The sequence below is a fragment of the Aythya fuligula genome, chromosome Z, assembly GCF_009819795.1.
Source record: "Aythya fuligula isolate bAytFul2 chromosome Z, bAytFul2.pri, whole genome shotgun sequence".
NCBI classification, from domain to species: domain Eukaryota; kingdom Metazoa; phylum Chordata; class Aves; order Anseriformes; family Anatidae; genus Aythya; species Aythya fuligula.
The window spans coordinates 76,975,423-76,992,668 of NC_045593.1; positions in this window are offsets into that span (position 1 = coordinate 76,975,423).

Sequence of the window (17,246 nt, forward strand, 5' to 3'; positions counted from 1 at the left end):
TCCTCCAGGCCACATCCACCTGCTCCGCCGGGGGCTCTTCCACCCATGGGGGGGCTGCAGTGTGGAGATCTGCTCCATGTGGGACCCATGGGCTGCAGGGGGACAGCCTGCTCCACCAGGGGCCTCTCCCTGCACAGCCCGCAGGGGAACCGCTGCTGCCTGCCTGGAGCACCTCCTGCCCTCCTGCTGCACTCACCTCAGGGGCTGCAGGGCTGCTTCTCACTTCTCACTCTCCCAGCTGTTGTTTTGCAGCAGGTTTTTTTTGTTTTGTTTTGTTTTGTTTCGTTTTCCCTTTCTTAGATCTGTTCTCACAGAGGTGCAAACAACATTGTTTATCAGCTCAGCTCTGGGCATCAGCAGTTCCCTTTGGAGCCAGCTGAAACTGGCCCTTATCTAACATGGGGCAGCTGCTGGATTCTTCTCACAGTGGTTCATTTTGAGCTTCCTCTTGTTATGTATTCTGGGGAGCTTCAAGGTGATTACAAGCATACGTCAGACCCACAAAGAAGTCTTCACGACTGAAACTTTTGAAAAGATAAATAGGTCATCTTCTTTTTTATTTTCCTCTAATCCTGAAAATACTGTGATTGTTTGATTATTAAGGAGTCAAAATGTTTGTAAAGATGTCCTTCATGCACCTTCACTGCTAAAATCAATGCTTCTGGAGTAAAAGATATATAAAAATGGCACAGTCACGGATGTTAGAATTGGTTACCATATGATATTAAGCTTCTCTGCTATGCATGTGCAACAAATTTGGAAATAAGTTTTCTGGCAGTTTTTAATGAATAATAATAATAATAATAATAATAATGAGGTACCCCAGGTACCATGACGTGCTAACAACGGCTTCTGCCTGGGACAGCAAATACCACTACTCAGAGATGGAGAAAAGAGCAGTATTCTTCCTTAGCTTCCTTTTTAATGAGAACTTCCTTCAGGACTGTATTATCATCAGGACACTTGAGGGAGCACTGCTCTTTGTAGATGTTTCTGGTGGGCTGAGCACAACAGAGCCCCCATGGACACAAGCCACTGGGGCACATCAGGCCCCTGGTGCTAGCTGCTGAGTAGGTCAAGTGTCTGTCTTATCCAGCCTGGTTTGTGTGAGGTGTATGTATTTGCTAGCAAACTTTAAGCTGGACTACCTGTCATGTAGCAGGGTCCATGTCTGATATGAGGGACCATGCTCACTCCTTGCTCTTTATATCATTTAATAACCTTCACTAGCTGTATCAACCTCAATAAACTCAAGAGGGAAGCAGTTCAAATAGTTTGTTTCTCGGGGTATCAAAGTAATGCAAGCAGATGCAGTCATTGTTGCAGGGTTTTCAATGCACAAAGATTTGGTCTCTCCTCCTGAATTCCATTAATGCTTTCCACAAAAGCTTATTCCTCTGAATCCACCATAGTATGTATAAAGTGACAGAAGTCCTGCCATGTTCCCTGTGATTGTAAAGGTCTGAAGATGGAGAAAAATGTTTTTAGCACAAGGTACTTCTGCCAAGCTCTTCATAGCTCTGAGTTACAGACATCATTGTCAAAAGACAAGGTTTTGCCAGGTGGGTACAGAAGATTGCTCTGTCTATAGAAATCTTTAAAAAAAAACATCATTCTTCTCCAGTGAAGCTTTCCAGTTTTCTCTTCTTCAGAGCACAGCTATCTGCATTCAAAACCATTTTGTAGGGATAATCAGAGGTGCATGTTTGCTCAGACAACTCATTCAGTGGGGATTTGAAAATGCAAAGTAATGCAGCATGCTTGATGTTCTTTGGAAAGCTCAGATAAACATGCTTCACTGAAGATATTTCTCATTTGAGTGTGGTCGTCACTGAGGAATTGTCCCGTGGCTTTCTTGTTAAAACTTTTATTCATCCTAGCAAAGAGAGGCAATTTTGGCCAAACACCAAGGATCGTGATCAGCAATACCAAATCTTGTTGGATGCCAGTAACTAGCAATGTAGGCCTGTGGTCAATAATGGGTCCAGTCCTGTATATCATCTTCATTAATGATCTGAAAGATGGGGCAGTGTACCCTTCAACAGGGACTGCTGAACTAGGAGGAAGAGACTGATACATCAGAAGGTCATACTGCCACTCAAAGGGACCTGGACAGGCTGAAGAAATGGGCTTACTGGAAGCTCGTGAAGTTCAACATGAAGAACTGTGAAGTCCTGCTCATGGGAGGAATAACCACAAGTGCATGCTGAAGGCTGGCAAGCTGGAATGCAGTTTGGCGGAAAAGAACCTCGGTGTTTTGGTGGACACCAAATGAAAATGAGCCAGCAATGTGTCCATGCCACAAATAAAGCTATCAGTATCTTGGGCTGCATTAGAGGGAGTGCTGCCAGTGGGTGAATGGAGGTGATCTGTCCCCTCAGTTTAGCAGTGGTGATGCCCAGCACAGTGTACCATGTCCAGTGATGGGCTCCCCAGTACGAGAGAGACATGCAGGTATTGAGGCTGCAGGGGGCTTGTTTAAGCAGGAGGTTTTACCAGGTGACCTCCAGAAGTCCTTCCCAACCTCAGCCGTGCTGTGGTTCTCTGATTAGGTCCATGCTTACATAGAGAAAATAATTTTTAGTGAGAACTAACTGCTTCAGCCACTGAGTGAGAATAACTGAATTGCATCATTGTAATTCCCTCCCGTCTTTCATCACTGGTTGGACATAGACCTCTCAGTCTTCATCACAGAATTCTGGTCACTAAACTTACAAAGCAACTGGTAGAATCTGTGGTATGTCTGTATCACTTATCTTATGAGGGTGACAAAGAGCAAACATAATGCCAGGCAATATTGTGCAATAAGACTCCAAGGATTCATAACTGTTGAAGGAATGCAGAAGTTCAAAATGAGTTAACACTGAATATTTGCTGAGCTGGATAGTGGGAAAAAAATGGACTGTCAGTGGGTTTCACTCATTTTGATGAAAGGGAAAGAGAACAGCAGAATAGTAACATTCAGTTTGGTTCAGTTTGTCTGTATGGCAGGATGATGAGTCTCCAAGGGTTACAGAACTTCACATATATCACAACTGGAGCCATTGCATTTGGGTACTACCAAAAGGTTTCTCTATTTTTTAAGAAATCACTTGCTTTATAATAATAATAAAAAAAAAAAAAAAAAAGGGGGGGGGGGGGGAGAGAGGTTCTTTGCATATCTAGAAAAATGTCACACACAAATATTTTCTTGGTATTCACACATAATAGCAGCCACACCACTTTCAAACTACTTATTACCTGGAGTTTTGACAGTTAATTTTTAGATATTTCAGATCAGATCATCAGATCAGATGGCTATGCACATTTTTCTAGAAAAACAGGAGGGGGGAAGTAAAAAAAAAAAAAAAAAAAAAAGTATTGCTATCTCTTCAACTAATTAATTACATTATAATAATTGTATTCAGCTGCTAATTAGTTCCACAAGAGGAAATGGCTGACATGACAATATGCTTTTAAAATTCATTGAATTTGCAAGATAATAAATGATTATCCTTTTCTCCCTCACTAACAGAAGAGCAATAGGAAGTTAAAACTTACTCTTTGGAAAGGTATAGATTCCTAAATCCAATCTTAAGTCTCACAGTGCACTGTATAAGCAAATCCAGATAGGAGCAGTCCATGTCTACAAAGAAGCATCATTTGAGAACTGTCTTTACAGGAGTCAGAAAGGAAAGTGTCTATGACAAACCGGAAAGGATTTGAAGCTAGTTTCAAAGCAGAGGCGACCACTCTAAGATTACATGTCTCATTGAGAAGTTAGAGAAGTTAGTCTAGTGTAAATGCAATGTAGATGTGACTGAGCCATGCGCTTTGACCTACTCCATGGCATATCAACTAAATGACTGAAAAGTCTCACTAGATAATGCCCATTTAAGGACAGAGGAAAGAAAGAATCCACATTTTCCACAGAGGAAAGAAAGAATCAGGCTTTAAAAGGAAGAAATATAATGAAAATAGTGAAATATTTACTAATGCAATCCCTAGTGTAATGGCAATTCCATTGTGTCACAAGTCAAGCAAGCAGGGCAGAAGACCAGCCTGGCTGAACAGGGAACACCTCCTGGAACTAGGGCAGAAAAATAAAACGTATGATCTTTGGAAACAAGGTCAGGCTTCACAGAGAGAGTGCAGTTCATGTTCGCAGGGAGAAAACAAGAAGAAAACAAAGCTCAGCCTGAGCTGACATTGGCCAGTGTGGTGTCAGAAAATAAAAAAGGCTTTCCTTGCTGACTGGAAACTAGCCAATGTTATACTGATCTACAAGAAGGGCACAAGACAAGACCTAGGAAGACCACGGTACCTGGAAAACTTATGGTAAAGATTATTTTGGATATTACTGAAAGGCACTTAAAGAACAAAGCTGTTATCAGGCACAGTCAACATGGGTTCATGAAGGGAAAGTCCTGCCTTAATAAATGGGGGTGGTTGACAGTCACTAGAGGTGTGGGCCAGGGCTCAGTTCTTGGACCAGTTTGTTCAATACTTTCATCAATGATCATTGCAGGAGCTGAATGTATCCTTAGCAATTTTCCTTATGATAATAAACTGGGAGGTGCTGTTGACCCTCTGGAGGTAACAAGGATGAGAGGTCTTACAGAGGGAACTAGATTGATTGGTGCAATGGCATGAAATTCAACAATAGAAAAACTGAATTCTGTACTTGGGATGGAGCAATTCAGGACATATGCAGATTGGAACATAAGTGGCTCAAGAGCAACCCTGCAGAAAGGGACTGAGAGGTGCTGGTCAACAGCAGGCTCGATGTGAGCCAGTAGTGTGCCCTGGCGGCCCAGAGAGCAAACATCATTTTGGAGTGCATTAAACACAGCATAGCCAGCTGTTCAAAAGAGGTGATTTTCCCACTATATTTAGCATTGATGTGGCCTCACCTTGAATATTTTATGGAGTTCTGGGCTCTACAATATGAAAAGGATGCTAAAATACTTGAAAGCATCCAGAGGAGGGCAAAAAAAGCTGCTAAAAGGGCTGTAGGATATGTCCTATAAGGAGAGGCTGAGGACACCCGGGTTGTCTAACTGTGAGACAAGGAGGTCTCAGAGGCAACCTCATTGCTCTCTGCAACTCCCTAAGGAGGGACAATGGAGAGGGAAGTGCTGGTCTCTGTTCTTTGCTCACCAAACACAGAATGCACGGGAACAAAGCTGTGCCAGGGGAAGGTTCAGACTGTAGAGCAGGAAAAAATCTATTTACTGTGAGGTTGGTCAAACTCTGGGACAGGCTTCCTAGCGAAGTGGTTAATGCTCCACGCCTGTCATTGTTCAAGAGGCATTTCAATAATGCCCTTTAATAGAATGCTTTAGCTTTTGGTTAGCCCTGAAGTAGTCAGGCAGTTGGACATGATAATTTTTGAAGGTCACTTCCAACTGAATTATTCTGTTCTGTTCTGTTCTGTTCTACCTACCTTCTGTTGCAGTTCCTCACTGGTGGGGCAGCACGAGAAGAAGAAAAGTCCTTGACTCAGTGTAAGCACTGCTCTGCAACAACTAAAAATATCAGTAAGTCACCACAACTGTTTTCATCAAAAATCCAAAACGCAGAATCATGCAAGCCTCTGTCAAGAAAATTAACTCTATCCCAGCCAAAACCATGACAAAATTCAAAATTATTCAAAATTATTCAAAATTATTCAAAATTATTTAAAAGTTTTTGTCGAAGGGCTCTTGGACTGCTCACTATTTATGGAGTAAGATGATTGACTTATTTGCACACAGATGTTAGTTTCTTCCAAATTTGGCTTAAGTCAGACTTTCTTCCAGATTTGGCCAGCACTGCAGTTAGTGGTGTCTGTGTATGCATTGCTCAAAGTAGCCCTTGGCTATTTGCCTTCTGTCTTCCCCAAATCCAGGATACCAGCCAACACGACCGGACACATCCATCATGCCTACAATTGATGGTTATCTGTTTAGGCTAGATGTTCTGCTCAAGCTGGGGGAAGTACACCATCACACAAGCTTTAACTACATTTTTAGAGGAAAGATACTATAAAAATACTCTCCACCTCTGAACTGCTGAAAATACTCTGTTTATAAAACTATAAATAATTTTGTGAACTTTCTCAGGAATAATGAAGCGACAGTTTCTTTCTCTCCAGCAGATGTGATTTTTTAAAAAGGCTTTATGTAGAAGACTCAGAGAACTTAACAACAAACCCTGATATCTGAAGTCTTTGTTTACAGAGTGATCTCTACTTTGATTCCAATTTATCTGGTGACCAAATCTCTACTATTATTAAGAAATGCCAACCTCTTATTCTCTCTAATGCTTTGTTGTCTGACTTAAGTGAGACACTGACACTTCCAAGCACCTTGCATCTTCCATGACAGTCTTTTCTGCATTGCTTCATGCTTCCATCCATCTGGTCCACATACTGTTCTGTGTTGGTGAGTTGGGTGTTTTTCAGACACATGGAGTGTCCTCAGAAAGAATGCAATCTCCATCATCAGTGAACTTACAATTAGTGTAACTAACACAAGGGCCACATGGGCCTTGACATTAGAAAAATACAATATTGAACTCCATGGACAGCTTTCTATGTTTGCTTAAATTTAACATTAATTCTAATATCAGTGATTGAATGTGACACAGTTGTTAACCTTACCAGACAAAATCTCAGCATGCTATGAAATTAATATATTTTCTGACTGACTGTTATTCAAATGTCTTTTCTAGCTTGGCTGGAGCTTATAAGCAATAATTAATTGATTCCCTGACCAATCAATTTGTTCTAATTGAAGGAGAAAATTAAGTTCAAGCATGATTAGTCATGTATACCATCTGACTTAGCACAGTTATATAAAGGGAGGTTGTTATCCGTAAAAAGTTCAAACGATAGTCATGGCAAAGAAAAAGAAAAGTATTCTAGAATTAATTTATGGAATGCAAGAGAGGGTGGCATTTTAGCCAACAGAACCAGTTGTTAGTAGAAACCTGGTCATGGAGGATAATAGAGTACAGAAGAGATTGAGAAGACATGTTAGGCTGAAGAAGAGATTAATTTCAAGAACTTTAGGTGAAAAGAGAAAAGGGAACAGAAAATCATAGCAACAACATGTTAGGCTGAAGAAGAAATTAATTTCGAGAACTTTAGGTGAAAAGAGAAAAGGGAACAGAAAATCATAGCAACTCTGTCACCTCCCCTCCCACCAAAAAGACCATGAAGGAATCATGTGATAGAGGATGATGCCTTTAAAAGAAAATTATCATGCCCAGTATTTACAGAAACATCAAAACTAAACTATGTAGCAGCATGTAGGTATATTCCCTTAAAAATGTGCACATAAACCTGGTTGCAGTATCCTTTAACCACTACCAAAAGAAAGACAACAAAGGAAGATATGAAGTGCAACCTCTTTTTATATTTAACATTCCTGCAGAATGCATTTCAAAATGTGATCATGCTGTTTGAATACATTTTTCCAACAGCGAGGTGGACTCTAAAAGGTTATGGTAAATCACACCTCTCATGTCATAGAAGTGTCAAAGTAGAGAAATAAAAGACATGTAAACTGTGAACCTAATAAGAGACTTAGCAGTTAATGGGATTTGTCAGTTTCAGGAAAATTTTGGCCGGATTTCCAGTGGTACTGCAGATGTCTATTACTCTGTGGTTGGTAATGGGGAAGTCAGATTTGCCTACAGAATCTAGGAAAAAATGAAAAGGTATACAAATAGCATCACTCTGAATTACTGAAATCAGACCTCACTGGGGCAGAGAGACATGATTCCCTTGCAATATTGGCTTGGCTCATGAGCCAGTTTCAGGGAAAAAGAATAGCTGCTCCAACTGAAGCTCCCACAAACCCAGTATCAGATAAGTGCAACTTAAGTTGCACCTCCTAGTCAAAACTTAATACAGATTCACCAAAATATACTTTGGAGGTCCGTAGAGTTCTTCATGAATTTCAAAAATTTTGTTTCAGCTTTGCTTACTGAAACAAAAAATAAACACAAGTTTTATTAATCTTTCCTTATACTGAGAACATCAAGCATCTTTGTCTGAAAGTTTTTATTGCCTTCCCTGAACACAAACAAAAGTAAATGTGAAAAAAAAAATCCTTATATTGTGTTATGTCATTCCATTGATCTTCACTTAACTCATCAGAATCATAACAGAGCTCACTGTTGCAATGTTTGAGCTTATTTTTGAATCAAACTATTATAAACTATTTTAGAAATGTGGAGTAAAAAGTATGGGTTAGTGTTTGTAGATCACCCTGTGCTAGTTCAGTTTGTTTCAGCTGTGGAAAACTGGTACCTGTGAATATACATGTAGCATTTATATGTTCAATAAGGTCTGTAGAAATGTTAACCAAAACTCACTGCCTTCTACAGCTTTTTCCTTACCATAATAATAATAATAATAATAATAATAATAATAATAATAATAATAATAATAAATATTTTTATTTCTACAGAGCAAATTTAATTCAAGTGCAGATGTAGTTGAAATTGCTTCAGCACACTTATAAATACAGTTTATTCAATTTCTTAGCCACTTCAGCCTAATTTCAACATTCTTTATTTCTGTATAAAATTTAGCCTGCAGCTTTTCAATGGGCAAGATTCAATCAAAAGTGAAGGAACCCTATATCTTTTTGACAGAATATTATGTATGCTTTTCAGTTTTGCAATTGCTCCCTCTGCTCCTTTGTAAACCCATTTTAAAAAGTCACATGGAAGGGTGTCAAGGAAGGGGCCAGCAGCTCCACAAAAGGTGAACCTCGAGCTTCTATATGGCTGGTGTTAGCAGTGAGCTGACCAACAAAGAGCCAGGAAGCACAGCAGCAATGCCAGGACCGGATCAGGCCAGAAAGTGACCAGGACCACAGTGACACAGTCGAGTGGCAAGGCAGTTAAAGGTCAAGCCGGGCAGCCTAGCCAGTGGGTCTGGGTTGAGGTGAGTACTGGGTGGCCACATCTACTGACATAACTGTGAAGAAGCACAGCAGGGATCAGCACTAAAGCCTCATCCTAAGAGCAGCTCCTGGGGAGAGGAGGGCCAGCTCCTAAGAGCATAAAAATAAAATTAGGAAAGAAAGTTCACTTTCTTTTTACTTTTTTTTTTTATGTAGATGAAATTATATTCTTAATTGCAATCCTAATGAAAAAGTAACTTTTGTATCCATTTTCTCAAAAAAAAACTTGTTTTGTTTTGTTTTGTTTTGTTCTGTTTTGCTTTAATAAGCATATTTCAGGAGAAAAAAAGTAATCTTCTCAGTCCTAGCTTCCTGGGTTAAATTACCGCAACATGAAAGAAGGTATAATAATCTTTGTAGATGTTTGCAAAATCAGATTAATGTTACAGAGATCCAGCTAATCTCATTTCTAATAGGAGCCAATAACTGATGCTCATGGAAGGATTTCATTACAAGGAAGGAGTGGAAGTGATTATTCCAGTTTGAGGGTTGGAGTCCTAAGGAACTTGGCTAGCCAAACCCTTATATATTTATTTCAAGAATTTGTATGCATCATCCTTCCTGAGTTGTCACTGTAATTCTATTCCTCCTACCCAACAGTTATCAATAATAAAGGTGTTTGCAGAGAGCAGAGCCATAGTACAACTTGGAATCTCTGCCAACTGTATTATTTCCACTCTTGTCTCTGAAAGAATAAAGAAATAGTTTCTGACTTAGAAACACTGCAATGCTTCATATTTTGCAAACATGTCTCAAGGAGAAGGGAAATATGCAAATTAATTTTTATCTCTACAGTTGAAATTATTTTTTTTTCAATTAGTAAAAGTTGCCAGCTAAGGATCCTACTCATTAACAAAAACTCCCTAAAATGTGATATTCACTATGCTGAACTATCTTTCTAATTTGCTTCCATATGTTGTGAAGAATGTGTTGCCGAATTAATAACAACAAAGATTTAGCTAATTGCTTGCAATTGATTTCCACCCTAATAAATGCTTCTGTACTCTAGTGATTTGTAGTAAAAATAATTTCTGCCATTTGCTTTTCTTCCTGTGGTCTGTGTATAAATCTGTGATTGTACTTTCATCAGAACTTCAGACACATTTTGTGCTGAGTTTTCAAAAAGAAAATGTCTTTTCTGATGCAAGTACAAGATCCCCATCTGACAGCAATTGTTATTGTCAAATAGTCTTCTCCAAGCAGCCAAAAGAGAAGACTCTTGCCCTGAATACAAAGTAGCAAGTAAACGTTTTGCGAACCTATTTTTGTATTTCCAGGAAAATGGTTTAAAGGATAACATGAGAATTGCAAGACTGTTAAGGAAAATAAGCATTTCATTTGTTTAAAATTAAGAACAAGGGAAAATAATATAGGAACCATAGAATGCTATGAGAAAATACCTTGTTAAATCTCCGTTATCTTGACTGGGAGCCATTTGCTGTTTGTGCACAGCAATGTGGAAAAGCATGCTATTTCTGACAATGACAACACTTCCCACAGTGCTTCCGAGTTGCTTATTTTGATTCAACAGGCTGTCAGTCAAACCTGTTATAATCTTAGATCCTGTTTTTAGCTCTCTGTGGAATTGTAGTTGCTCAGTATTGTAGAGATCAGGTACTATGGAAAGATATAGTGGTATAAAAATCATGAAGTTCCAACACTACTGACATCAGCTTTCAACCTCTGAGTAGTCAAATAAGAAATCATTACTATGTAGAATATGCATGTTCAATTTTGATTCCTTATCTTATTCAATTTGAAGGGTGTTCACACTCCAAAAAATGTTAAAGTTTTAGTTGTACGACCCTGATCTATCAGGTGTTTACTCTTTTCATCATCTGCATTTTCCTATCTATGAAGAAATGTGAATGCAGAGTTGATGGTCTCGTGAATGATAACACTGAATGAAACTTACCATGAATTTCAGTTACTTTTCTGTCTCCCTATACTAAATTCTTCCAAAATAAAGGTGATCTTTAGCTTTCACATTTTAAAGTCTTCCAAATTGCATGGCTAATGGCTATTTCTGCTTTTACATGAGTAGCTTATTTTGCCCAATTAATATTACTGTTAACAGCCAAATGTACATTCCCTAAATGTACACCTGTTTCATTTTACACCTAATCATAGCAAACTAGACAAGCTACCAAAACAAATAAATAAACAAAATGTTGATAAGAGACAGGACCAGCATCTTATGAAGAAATAAAATCTTGTCAGTAATTAATATCCTTACACTAAACTAATGTCCTTACACTAAACACTCACTACTTCTACATGTTCATAAAGCTACTACATTCTTTTCAATGCTCTCCCTCCTTCACTGCCCAAGATATTCAACATCCTTGTACCCTTTCTATACAAGTCCTGGTCCTATTGTTGTCAGTAAGCCTTCACTACCACCACCACCACCACCACAACAACAAAAGTCTGTAATGAAATTTCTTGTAAATGTCCACATTACATTTAGACAGCTTCTACCAATTTGTTTCTTTGCTTGATAGCTCTTCTTTCTTTCAGCAGCATGCCATTTTCTTGTTAACACCTTCTTTATCACAACAACCAATAAAATATAGACCATTATCTTAGCTTTCTCTTTCCACATCCTTTGAAGCACTCACTCAAGTCTTTATCATATAGGTAGGTGAAGGAGAGAGCTTGGGGTGGGAGGAGAGAGGAGTTCTGTAAAATTTGTTTTGATCTGTTCCATTTTGCAACAAAACTCCACAGAGAGTAGAATAAAATAACATCCAGATTTTACTAATATATGTATTTCATTATGAGTAATACACTTTGGCATGCGATGATGTTTTGACTGATAAACTTTTGAGTGATGTTATCGGACCTTCCCATATTTAGTCCTAGACAATAAAGCAGATGGTTTCTAGCATGACAGATCTGATGGATGCCACTGATAGATTCCTCGGTGTGGACAACAAACATGACTGTTATCTCCATTTCAAGATGAAACAGTTTAACAGTTCATAGCCACTAAAGTTCATCAAATTTATATGCAAAGCTAAACATGGCCATAGAGGCATATGGGCAGGAAATAGACATTCTGTTGATTAAAACAGGCAACAAAAACCTGGAAAGACAGAAATTCAGTCTTGTGCCTATTTTGGTAGTTTGTCTCTGCAAAAACTTGCAAAAGCAGACATTCTTTTTCTATGTTACATGGCAACAAGTATCAGATACCCCATTTCTTTAGCAACTTGGAAGAAAATGAACAAAAGGCAATATATATATCCACAGATAGAGGTACATTATTATTTTTCAAGTGCTGTGCAGTGATCTCAGGGAGATGCTTTCTTATGTTGAATGATGCATTCTTTACACAGATGAGCAATTACTAGAATACTATAGAAACATCACCATCTTAAAAGCACTCTAAAATCTGTGCAAGAATTAGAGTTTTTTGGGTTTTGTACCTTTTTTCTTTCTTTCCCCCAAAAAGGTCAGGTTTGAAGACATAAAACTGTGATCTAGCCCATCATTAAAAATAAATAAATAAATAAATACAGAAAGAACAGAAAAGAATATCCCAAATTGGAAAAGACACATGAGGATCACCTAATCCAACTCCTATAGGACTTTAGGTCTACCTAAAGATTATGCCATATATCTAAGAGCATTGTCCAAATGCTTCCTGAACTCCAATAGGCTTGATGCCATGACCACTGCCCTGGGGAGCCTGCTCCAGTGCCTTCTCAGAGAATGTTTTTCTAACATCCAATCTGAACCTCTCCTGATGCAACTTCAAGCCATTCCCTTGAGTCCTATCAGTGCCTTCCCCTCTACCCCCCCTTGAAAGGATATTGTAGACCGCATGAATGAGGCCTCTGCACAGCCTCCTCTTCTCTAGGCTGAACAAACCAAGGGACCTCAACCACTCCTCATATGTCTTCCCCTCCAGACCTTTCACCATCTTCATAGCCCTTCTTTGGACACTCTTGAATAATTTTATATCCTTCTTATATTGTGGTGCCCAAAATTGCACACAGTACTCAAGGTGAGGTTACACTACCACAGAACAGAGCGGCACAATCCATTCCCTTGACCAGCTAGCCATACAGTGATTGATGCACCCCAGAATGCAGGTGGCTGCCAGAGCACACTGATGATTCATCCTGCCATTGACCGAAAGCCACAGATCCCTGTCCAAAGAGCTGCCTTCCAGCCTCTCATCCCCTGATCTGTATGTACAGCCAGGGTTACTCCAGCCCAGGTACAGAATCCCATATTCGGTCTTGTTAAATTTCATGCAGTTGGTGATTGCTTAGCCCTCTAATTTGTCAAGGTCTCTATGTGAGGCCTCTCTACCCTAGAGGGAGTCAACAGATACTCCTAATTCAGTGTTGTCTGCAAACTTATTTAGTATTCATTCAAGTACAGCATTCAAATCATTTATAAAAGCATTGAAGAGAACAGGCCCTAAAATCAAGCCCTGCAGAACCCCACTAGTGACTGGCTGCCAGCCTGATGTAACCCCATTTATTATTACCCTTTCAGCCCAATTCATAAACCAATCATTCACCTGTTATATTCTGTACTTATCTAGCTGTATGCTGAACATTTTGTCCAGAAGGATACTGTGAAAAACAGTATAAAATGCTTTGCTAAAATCTAAAAAGTCACATCTACTGGCTTTCCTTGGTCAACTAGAGAGAAGCCCGTTCGCTTTTCTCATAAAACAAAATTAAATTAGTTAAACAGGACTTTCCATTCATGAACTTACTTTGACTATGACCAATGACTGCTTTGTCTTCCAAGTATTTCTCAGTAACTCACAGAAAAATCTTCTCCATAATTTTGCCAGGCACTGAAGTGAAACTGGCAGGCCTGTTATTACTGGTGTTTCTTTTCTTAGCGTTCCGGAGGAAATGGGACAAGACTTGCTAGCTTCCAATCAACTGGGACCTCTCCAGATTCCCAAGACTATTGAAAATAATTAAGAGAGGTCTTGGTATAAAAACAGCCAACTCTTTCACTACCCTGAGATGAATAGATGAATGCCATGAGGTCCTGTAGAGTTTTGTGCATCCAGCTAGAGCAGCAAAACTCTCACAAGAATTAAAGTAATGAGGTTCTTTGTTAAGGTACTTTAACAAGAGAAAAGAGAATGAGCTATTGATCAAACATTTCTAAATTATGCTAGAAAGCTTTTTTTTTTTTTTTTTTTCACATATTGAGTTGTGATCAGATTGATTGACAATACTATACAGAAGCCAAAACATGATTCTTTTTCTACATTCTTTTCTGACTCATTGAAGCCTTTGTATGCTGGGAAGCATATGGACTTGCACTTTTGCAATCATTCATTTCTGTAACTGAGAGATTATTGAACATACAAATCTGGACAGGTTATATAAAGAAATACAAAAAAGGATTCGCCTCTAGTAACTGCACGATACAAGGTGTGAAGTATGTCTTAATATATTATCATTTACAATATTCTCAACTATTCATTTCATATTTTGAAGCTGTTCAGATGGAAGTAGAACATTTCCAAATGGATATCATTAATTCCTATTTTGTCAGGTTTTTGTTTGGGCTGCACGTTCTAAACCTTCAACTCCTTTAACTCCCCTCATCACCCCCATATGCTTACCTACCATTGCACTTAGTTTTTAACTGTACTAGAAAGCACCTTCTTCCTTCCAAAAAATAAGTTTAGACCATCCTGCAACAGATTGCAGATTTAAGTCTTTGCTCGAAACAGAGGGCCTACATGCCGACTTAAAGAACCAAATGCCATGTGACTATCAATATATTACAAATGTATATGCTTTAAATTTAGAAATGCATCTAGTTACACAGTTAAAGCCAGGCTGTACAAAAGAAAGGAATCAGCCTCCAGGGGTTTTCACATGGGAGGACAAGTTTTACTTCTTTCAAAAATAGCTTTTTTTTCTGCACTCTGGTGGGTTAAAAAAGAAAAATATCCGACATAAGTTCGCTGCTGTTTTTCTTGTTTGTTTGTTTGTTTTTTAAATAATTCCTTCCATGTCCAATAGCAACTATTTTTCAAATGAGATCTAATAATTCTTAAAATGCAGATCATCTCTAAAAATTTGAATTCTATAATAAACATGAAGAAGAAAAAAATAATTATGAGCTTGAAGTCATTAATAAGAATAACAGCTTTGGGACCATGATACTTTTTATATCTTTTAAGGGGAAAATTGCAGTAATTATCTGGGTCCAGGAGGTCTCTACACAGTAACTTTGTTTATCTAGGTCAATGGTGCTTGTCTGACATCCCATTTGTGAGCCATTTACTGCTACATTCATTATGGTATATGACACAGCTGAGAATGTTTAAAGATTTGTTATTCAGGAAGAAGAAGACATAATTGAAGCTGGTGGTTAAGACAAAATACCACTAGTTCCATTAGTGGCCAGTGAATATGATGTACTTCAGTTCCAGCACATCTGAAATTTTAGTTTAGAGCCACATAGATGATGGACAGGTAGAAGGATCTGACATATGAGGAGAGACTGAGATATCTGGGACTATGCAGACCAGGTACAATGAACACAAAGTGAAATATGAGGAATTCCATTTAAACATAAGAATTTATTTATTTATTTATTTACAAGGTGGTTAAACTTTAGAACAGGTTGTTCGGAAAGGTTGTGGAGTCTCCATCCCTAAAGACATTAAAACCTGACTGGAGCTGGTCCTGGACAACCTGCTGTAGCAGTTTGAGCAACGGGCCTGACAGTACCAACCATGCAGTGATTTCATGAAAATTATTTCATTTCCAGGTATTGCCAAGGTAACAGAAGGAAAAGAAAAGGAAGAAAAGAAAGAAAAACGAAAGAGGAAAGAAGGGTATTTGGGATTTGTTTATTTTATTGTTTTTGCTGGTGGTGGTTTGGTTTGGTTTTGTTTTGTTTTGTTTTGTTTTGTTTTAAGGAGGAAAACTAACACAGAACACAGTGGTCACTGAAATTTGAAAACATATTTGTATGACTATCCCACCACAGAAGGACAGGCTCTATTCCTACTTTGTAGACCTCTTTTATTAGTTCTGTATTCAATCCTACAATGTGTGCTTAGAGTGAAAACTAAGAAACGAGAGGGAATAATGATGTGACTCTTCCCTTAAGCCTTTCCCACAGGTTCAGGAGTGATCTGTAAGGAACTTGAGACCAGAGATATCTTTTCTGCATTGGAATGTTTGAATGTTCATACTTCTAGCTTCTTCAAGAAATGGATGATTCTACTTAGAAGATCATGGTTATGTTTGTTCCCCAAGCGTGGGAATGCTAAGTGCATGAGAAAACATCACTAGATTCAAAGCCCTTTCCCAGGCTTATGTCCAAGTTCTGTTAACAGCTAGCCAGGACCTGACACCTGTAGGTTTTATCTGTCACATTTCCGTATGCAACATTTCAGTCAGAAATTTGTGCAGCAAAAAGAAAGTGAGAATTATTTGATCTCACAGAATTTTCATAAAATCATAGAATAATAGTTTGATAGAATGGTTTGAGTTTGAAAGGACCTTAAAGTTCAGCTATTTCCAATCCCCTTGAAAGTGACAGGTACACCTCCCACTACATAATGTTAATCAAGGTCCCATCAAACCTGACCTTGATCCCTTCTGGGGATGGAGCATCCACAAGTTCTCTGGGAAACCTGCTCCAGCATCTAACACCAAGGAGAAGAATAGAGTGAGAATCACCTCTCTGACCCGCTGGCCATGCTGGCCATGCATTCTTCTGATGCAGCTCAGGATATAGTTGGCTTTCTGGGTTGCAAGTGTGCATCACCAGCTCATGTTAAGCTTCTCATATGCTGGTACTGAAAAGTCCCTCTCTACAGGGTTGCTTTCAATTCATCTGTTTTCTGTGTGTTTGGGATAGCACACCCGCAGGTGCAGGCCCTTGCTGAACTTCTTAATGTTTTCATGGATCCACTTCTCAAGCCTGTTCATTGTTCTTTGGAGGGCATCCCTTCCTGCAAAAATGTCAACTGCACCTCTCAGCTTGGTGTCACCTGCACACTTGCTGAGCGTACACTCAATCCCACTTTTTATGTTACCAGTGAAAATATTAAACAGTGTGGACCCTGAGGGATACCACTCATCTCTAATGTCTACCCAAGCATTGAATTTTTTACCACGACTCTTTGGATGCAGCCATCCAGCCAATTCCTTACCCATCCAACAGTCCATCCATCCATCAAATCCAAGTCTCTTCAATTTAGACACAAGGATACTGTGTGGGACTGTACTAAAGACTTTATACTAGTCTAGGTAGATGACATCTGTTGCTTTTCCCTTTTCTACCAATGCCATG